At 36.9% G+C, this 7,397-nt stretch overlaps 1 protein-coding gene across 1 annotated transcript in view; it reads left to right on the top strand.

The window, feature by feature from the left end:
- The first annotated feature begins 1,115 nt into the window (after positions 1-1,115).
- htr1e (5-hydroxytryptamine receptor 1E) overlaps positions 1,116-7,397 on the top strand; it is a 31,214-nt gene continuing 24,932 nt past the window's right edge. The window contains exons 1-2 of the mRNA XM_089118279.1: positions 1,116-2,174; positions 4,810-5,065. The gene's annotated coding sequence lies outside the window, so the exon portion shown is untranslated. The remainder of the gene's footprint in view (positions 2,175-4,809; positions 5,066-7,397) is intronic.

Raw genomic sequence — 7,397 nt, 5'->3', positions numbered from 1 at the left:
GCTCTTTGAGCTCATGATTTGGATGGTTTCCCTCTCACCCTGGTAATTACATTGCCCCTTTTCTTTTCTCCTGGGACGTTTTGACAGCTGAGATAATTCTGCATTAAATCTAAATCAAAGCTTCTTCTTAAAAGCACATAACAGGCTTAATTAAAGTATAGAGAACAGCTGGATATAAACTAATTTTATTGTTCAGCTTATTCCATTCTTACAGGCCAAGCTGTACGCCTCTCTAAACCAGTGGCGTTCCCAGTGCTGTTCCTGTCCTGATCAAACACACTTGAAGCAGCTAATTAAGATCATCAGGAGGCGTGGCTTTCCCCCAAACCAGTTCAGCGGATATAACTTCAGTGGTTACGGTTACAGTGGCGGGTAGGTTTAGGGGTCAGTGTTTGGTGAAGACCATCAGTACTGTGATTGACATCTTTCGACTCGGCTGCAGGGCCTTCAGGAGCTCTTGATTACAGACAGGTGTGTTGGATCTGAACTTATACAAAATAGTGAGGGAGAGTTTCAATGAACCTGTTAAAAAAGAAACGATTGAACGACCGAGCGGTTGCTTCGCATCACTCAACTCATCATCCCAAATTTTTGGACCTTTATGATGCGCAAATGGGAATATGTTCTATGTATCTAAAGAATAAACAAGTCTTATAAACTTTATGATTTTGCCTTAAAGGGGTGATGAACTGAGAAATCAAATTTTCCTTCATATTATAAGAATATCCTGTAAGTTTCAGAACTGAAAACGGCCTTGTTAGTCCAATAAAAGCTTTTATTGACACCAGCCTCAGCAAACAAAGTGGGGAACTATGACGTCAAAGAGGATAAAACACCACCCCCGCAGGAGAAGATCCACGCCTACTTCAACACGGCCGGATTAGCCCCGCCGCATTACACGCATAGCTAGATAACATAGATGCCTACCTCGTGATAGACCGGATGGAGCTACTGAGCGATACAGAATATTGTGCAGTGCTGGTTGTGGAAGAAGACAGTCGCCGCATAAGCTTCCTCTGGACTCCAATAGGACAAACTCCAGCTGATGAGGTAAAACATCGTCCGTCTGTTCGCTTCATTTCACTGAGGATTTCACTGCTTATTACATATAAATCAACCAAATAAATAAATAATTTGACACAAAATATTGACTTAAAAACGAGTTTATTGATTTAAAAACGAGTATTGCTTCTGCTAAAGGAAATAGTCTGTTCCGTCTCTGAACTGCGTCCATGGCAACGGTGTGTTATACTAGCAGCGCCGCAGTCGGTTAACTAGAAATAACAGACCACATTATACATTACAATTCAACCAAGCCACGTAAAAACAAGCAAAACTAACCTAAGAAAACAGCGACGCTATAAACATTGCTATGATGATGACGATGCACGTATGCCCGACGACAGCGGTGACTGTGGTTTGGGAACGAGCGCTCCATCAGTTCTGGGAGATCGTGGTTCACGGAAACCCTTTGGTTGAAGCATCTTTTTGCTTTGTCCACTTACATCTGTCTTTGTTGACGTCATCCGCCATGTGTGCGCAAACAGACTGGCCGGAAATGAACTCGTCTTCTGGCGTGTTGCAACCATAAAAGGGCATAAAACTTAATCGCAATTCATTATTTATTCGGCAAATAACGTTTCCATCAGCTTTTATCGCATTAGCCGTATATCGATCAAGAGAAAATCCGATGAGACCGAACGTATTTCATTTGAGTCGATTTTCATGAAATTTCATCGAATTTTACTGTTTCCATAAGGCTTTTTTCATTCGATATCACTTAATTCGGATAAAAACGTGTCGATGGAAACATGGCTACAGACTCTTTCAATTTCAATTCAATTTTCAACACAAACAATTTTCCGCAAGTGCGCCAACGGGTGAGTTGAAACTCATTATACAGTTTTTTTTTATTCGCTTTGAGTGCCGCCGCTCCCACCACGTGCATCACGTAGGGGACCAAGTGCTGAGAGGGCACCAAAAATATCCTAACGAAAAATCAATCTTCTTATAATCAGATTCAGCGCGTTCTTCATCTTCAATCCGCAGCGGCGCCGAGCAGAGAGCACGTCAGAAACAGAGGACAGTGTGTTATGTTTATGTTCACAGACGCTGAGCGCGAATTTTAACAGTGCAACTCGACGCTTCAGTGTACGGTCAAGATAAGATAAGATGTAAGTATATATTTGACAGTTTTTTTTTTTTGGTTATAAATGTTAAACGAATGACAAAAAAGGACGAATGATCATAAAGGAATTATGCTTAGGCTAGCAGCGGCACTGTTCGCTTTGGTACTATTTTCACAAGTAAGGTGTACATTTTCAAAACTCTTAGTACAAAAATCCAAACTGATGACACTTGTAACGCAGCAAGTCATTCTTTCAAAACCTGATGTAAAGCCTTCAGTCAGTTGCACAGTTTCGAAAGCAGTGTGTTAGCATATAAGAAATATCCTGCAAATATATTGTTTATGTATATATAGAACGAATGACAAAAGTGTTTGTGGATTTTGAAAAATGTGGTGATTGAATGTATTTTGTCTGAAAAGCAATGAAAGATTATTCACAGTTTGGTCCATATACACTTGTGTGTCGCTGTTTTAAAACTTCAGCATTGAACAATGCTTGTTAGCAATCGAAAAAAACCTTTAAATCAATATGAAATTCACATCTGATGTGAAGAAGAAACGAATTGTTCAGACATCTGAACTTATTAAAGCACTGTTACGTAATTTTATATATAGATTTATCTGCCGACTCAATGACTCTAAAAATGAAATTATTGTGAGTTTACGTAATAAATTTAAGGGTTAGTACTACATGGTATCAGTCAAAGCTTTGGAGACACTGGTACTGGTGTATTTTGTAAGTCTATGTTCACAAAATTGTATGGTTGTAATGGATTGTATGGGTGTACTGTACGTTGTTTATTGGCTTTTTTATTTTTTTGTTTTGTTTTTTTCAAATTGGACTTTGAGTCTGTATTAAAGTTTGATTGATTGATTTATTGTTTAGAGAAAAAAAAGTCTCATTTGAGAATTGAGCCAAAGCGATTGAGAAAAACTGTAACTAGACAGGACAAGGACACACGGGGTATCGACCAGAACAAAGCGAGTACAAATGAGCGAGCTGATAAGATCATTAATTGGACGACAGGTGTAATAAATCAAATGGACACAGAAAAACTAGAGCTGTGTCTGAAATCGCCCCCTTTAGCCTTAAATAGGGCACTATTTGAGGGGACAGCCATTTTAGTGGTGTCCGAAACCATAGCGGACATTATTGAGTGCACTCATTCAATCCCACAATGCACCGAATTCTGAATTTCACAGTGTTTTCATGTTGAGGCACCATGTGAGTTCAAACTAATTGCCCCTTGGGGATTAATAAAGCTTTAAACTTAAACCGCGATAACGAGTGTACAACCAATGTAGAGAATACATGGCTGCGGCATAATATCATACAGACATAAATTCCTTTTTAATAGATTTTTAAATTGTTTAATTAAGGTTTATACATGCTAGTTTCGCGCTGTGCCGTGTCGAGGTACAACTCACGTAAAGTTGATTATTCTGCAAATGACTGCAATAGCAGATTTCGAACAGAGATGGCGACCAGGAGGACAAACGGCGGACTGCAGCTAACAGTCACTAATTAATGAAATAATGGAAACAATGGATGAGTTGAGTGACATGAGATGAGTTGTTTGTTGTTGTTACATTTTTTAAATGGACTTTCACATATAACGCCATCCTCAGAAATATTAGCATGTGTAAATCTATCCTTACAATGTTAACAAATGTTACGTGACACAAACAGAAAGGTTGAATTGAATGCACATGAGAGTGTCTCAGTATGACTTATTTTTATGCGGTTCGGCATATTATAGTATGCCATATTATAGTGGTGTCGTGTAGATAGCAAAACCGGGGTCTTTGTTTGTAGAGTTAAAAAACTGAAACAGGAAGTGCTTCTGGCCCAGTGTTGTTTACATCTTGTGAAATGGTCTATACCCGTGTCCGTGTGAACAAAGGCCTGAGCTTCACAGCACAAGAGTCCCATGATCAGTGACACTTATTTACTGACATTTCATTATTATAGACACATAGAAATTATGCACGATCTGAAAAAACTACTCATTTTACATCATAGTGTTTATTTTTTCAAGATCATAAATCTTTGTTTATTGACAGGTTTTTATAAAAAAAAAAAAAACTTTAGGTATTTATTTGTTTTTTTTTATATAGGCCTATATGAAGAGTTCAGATGCAAAAGCCTCTAAATGCCATTTGAAATTTTCTTCTTTAATGATGATTTTTATCAAGCTTGTATAATTAAGTTCAGTGATCTCACTTAAATGGCAATGATGATTACCTATTAATTGTTATTTAAGTGAAATTACTGAACTTAAATATACAAGTTTGATAAAAATCATCATTCAAGAAGAAAATTTCAAATGGCATTTAGAGGCTTTTGCATCTTCTGAACTCTTCATATATTCCTCGTAAGGAATAGCCTATAAACAGTGCACAGATCTTTTCCTTTGATATGTATTTTTTTTCTGATTAGTTATATACATTGGTATATGTATTGTTAATTATAGTATATGTATAGCATGTATATAGTATATTATTATATGTCTTGTAGTTTTTTTTCTGTTTATTTGTTTTATATTGTGATTGTTTTCTTTTAAAATGTTTCAATAATAAAAAAAAAGAGTTAACATGCGATATTCGTGTCGCTGCCTGGCGGATAATAAAGCGCGTTATCGGCAGCATCATGACGTGTAATCTGGTCTCCATGGTTGCAGCCTCAGCTGATGTGAGGAGCCTCTGCTGTTTCACATCGCGCGCGGGGCTTCACGGGCTCGGACAGGTGATGATGATGATGATGATGAAGCGTTCAGAGGCAGATGCCCAGGTGTGTGTGGGAGATTCATAGACACACACCTGATGAAACCGCTCGGCAGGGCCAGTTACACACCGACGTGGATACCGACACGGCGACTCTTCTCCCCGAGTGCTCGATATGTGATTGAGAAGAACACGGAGCTCGAGATCATGCAGGTGAGTGCAAGTTCCTCGCTGCCTTAAACCTCTGTTTTTGCTTAGCTCTGGATTGCATTGAAAAAAAAAACTTCATGAGAAACGAGTTACGGTTTCTTGTAACAGTCTGACATTTCACAATATGATTCTTAGGGGAAATGGGATTTTTGTCTTCACTTTTATCAAGTATCTGTCCTGTTTAATGCCACGACACACGGGAGAGCTTCTGAACAAGTCATTCATGGACTAACAGTGCGCATTGCTATCTGCTCTTGTTTGATTGACTTTCATGTGACAGAAGCTTCTGTTCTTAAGGATCAACGTCTGTTCACAAGATAACTATAAAGAAAATAAAGATTCAGATGTAGTTCTAAAAATCGTTCTCAATATTAAACAATTGCAGAGTTCACACCACAGCTGATGATAACGACATAAAGAAATATAGTAAATATTATAGTATAGTTAATACTTTAATACGATAAAACACTGATAGACAATCAGAAAAAATCCAGCTGTAACGAGCTCGAGCATTCAAAGCGGCAGACGAGCACGCGCTTACAATGAACACATCGATGTCGCGCGCTGGTGTGGACGCGCGCAGGGGGATGCAAAACAACACATAAACTTAATTACAATCAATGGCCAAAACAAATCTAATAGAAAAAAATATTAAGCCTATTAAATAAACTAATTACAGTATTCACGTACAGATATTGAATAATCAAATGTAAAATAATAGTTTTTTTTTTTATTCTGGGGTGATTTTTTGGGTATAAATATAGCCTAATTTATTCTGAAGCAATACTCTCATCAGTGATCACATATTTACATCTGCATATTTGTAATATTTGCCATTATAAAAGGCGCTGATTTTTATTTTTACCTTATTAAATGAATGCATTATCTTTCACATCAAATTCTTACGTTTGATCAATAAATTCATTTATAATAATGAAACAAATTAAATAATTTATTTAAATAGTCTATACACTGCAAAATTACAACTGCAATAAATAGCCTAATGTTATTAGATTAATGTTTTAAATATACAAGAAAAAATTAATAATACTTTTAAACATGAAACTGAACCGCCAGTAGGTGGCCGACTTTTATGATGGACAGATGCACTTTTATGATGGATAGATGCACTTTTATGATGGATAGATGCACTTTGTTGGATAGATGCACTTTTATGATGGACAGATGCACTTTTATGATGGACAGATGCACTTTTATGATGGATAGATGCACTTTTATGATGGATAGATGCACTTTTATGATGGATAGATGCACTTTTATGATGGACAGATGCACTTTTATGATGGATAGATGCACTTTTATGATGGACAGATGCACTTTTATGATGGACAGATGCACTTTTATGATGGACAGATGCACTTTTATGATGGATAGATGCACTTTTATGATGGATAGATGCACTTTTATGATGGATAGATGCACTTTGTTGGATAGATGCACTTTTATGATGGACAGATGCACTTTTATGATGGACAGATGCACTTTTATGATGGATAGATGCACTTTTATGATGGATAGATGCACTTTTATGATGGATAGATGCACTTTTATGATGGACAGATGCACTTTTATGATGGATAGATGCACTTTTATGATGGACAGATGCACTTTTATGATGGACAGATGCACTTTTATGATGGACAGATGCACTTTTATGATGGATAGATGCACTTTTATGATGGACAGATGCACTTTTATGATGGACAGATGCACTTTTATGATGGATAGATGCACTTTTATGATGGACAGATGCACTTTTATGATGGATAGATGCACTTTTATGATGGACAGATGCACTTTTATGATGGACAGATGCACTTTTATGATGATAGATGCACTTTTATGATGGACAGATGCACTTTTATGATGATAGATGCACATTTATGATGGACAGATGCACTTTTATGATGGACAGATGCACTTTTATGATGGATAGATGCACTTTTATGATGGATAGATGAACTTTTATGATGATAGATGCACTTTTATGATGATAGATGCACTTTTATGATGGACAGATGCACTTTTATGATGGACAGATGCACTTTTATGATGGATAGATGCACTTTTATGATGGACAGATACACTTTTATGAAGGACAGATGCACTTTTATGATGGACAGATGCACTTTTATGATGGATAGATGCACTTTTATGATGGAAAGATGCACTTTTATGATGGACAGATGCACTTTTATGAAGGACAGATGCACTTTTATGATGGACAGATGCACTTTTATGATGGACAGATACACTTTTATGATGGATAGATGCACTTTTATGATGGACAGATGCACTTTTATGAAGGACAGAT

This window comes from Pimephales promelas, chromosome 13 (genome assembly GCF_988280905.1).
Source record: "Pimephales promelas chromosome 13, fPimPro1.hap1.1, whole genome shotgun sequence".
In the NCBI taxonomy this organism is placed as follows: domain Eukaryota; kingdom Metazoa; phylum Chordata; class Actinopteri; order Cypriniformes; family Leuciscidae; genus Pimephales; species Pimephales promelas.
This window is presented reverse-complemented; position numbering and strand designations above follow the sequence as displayed.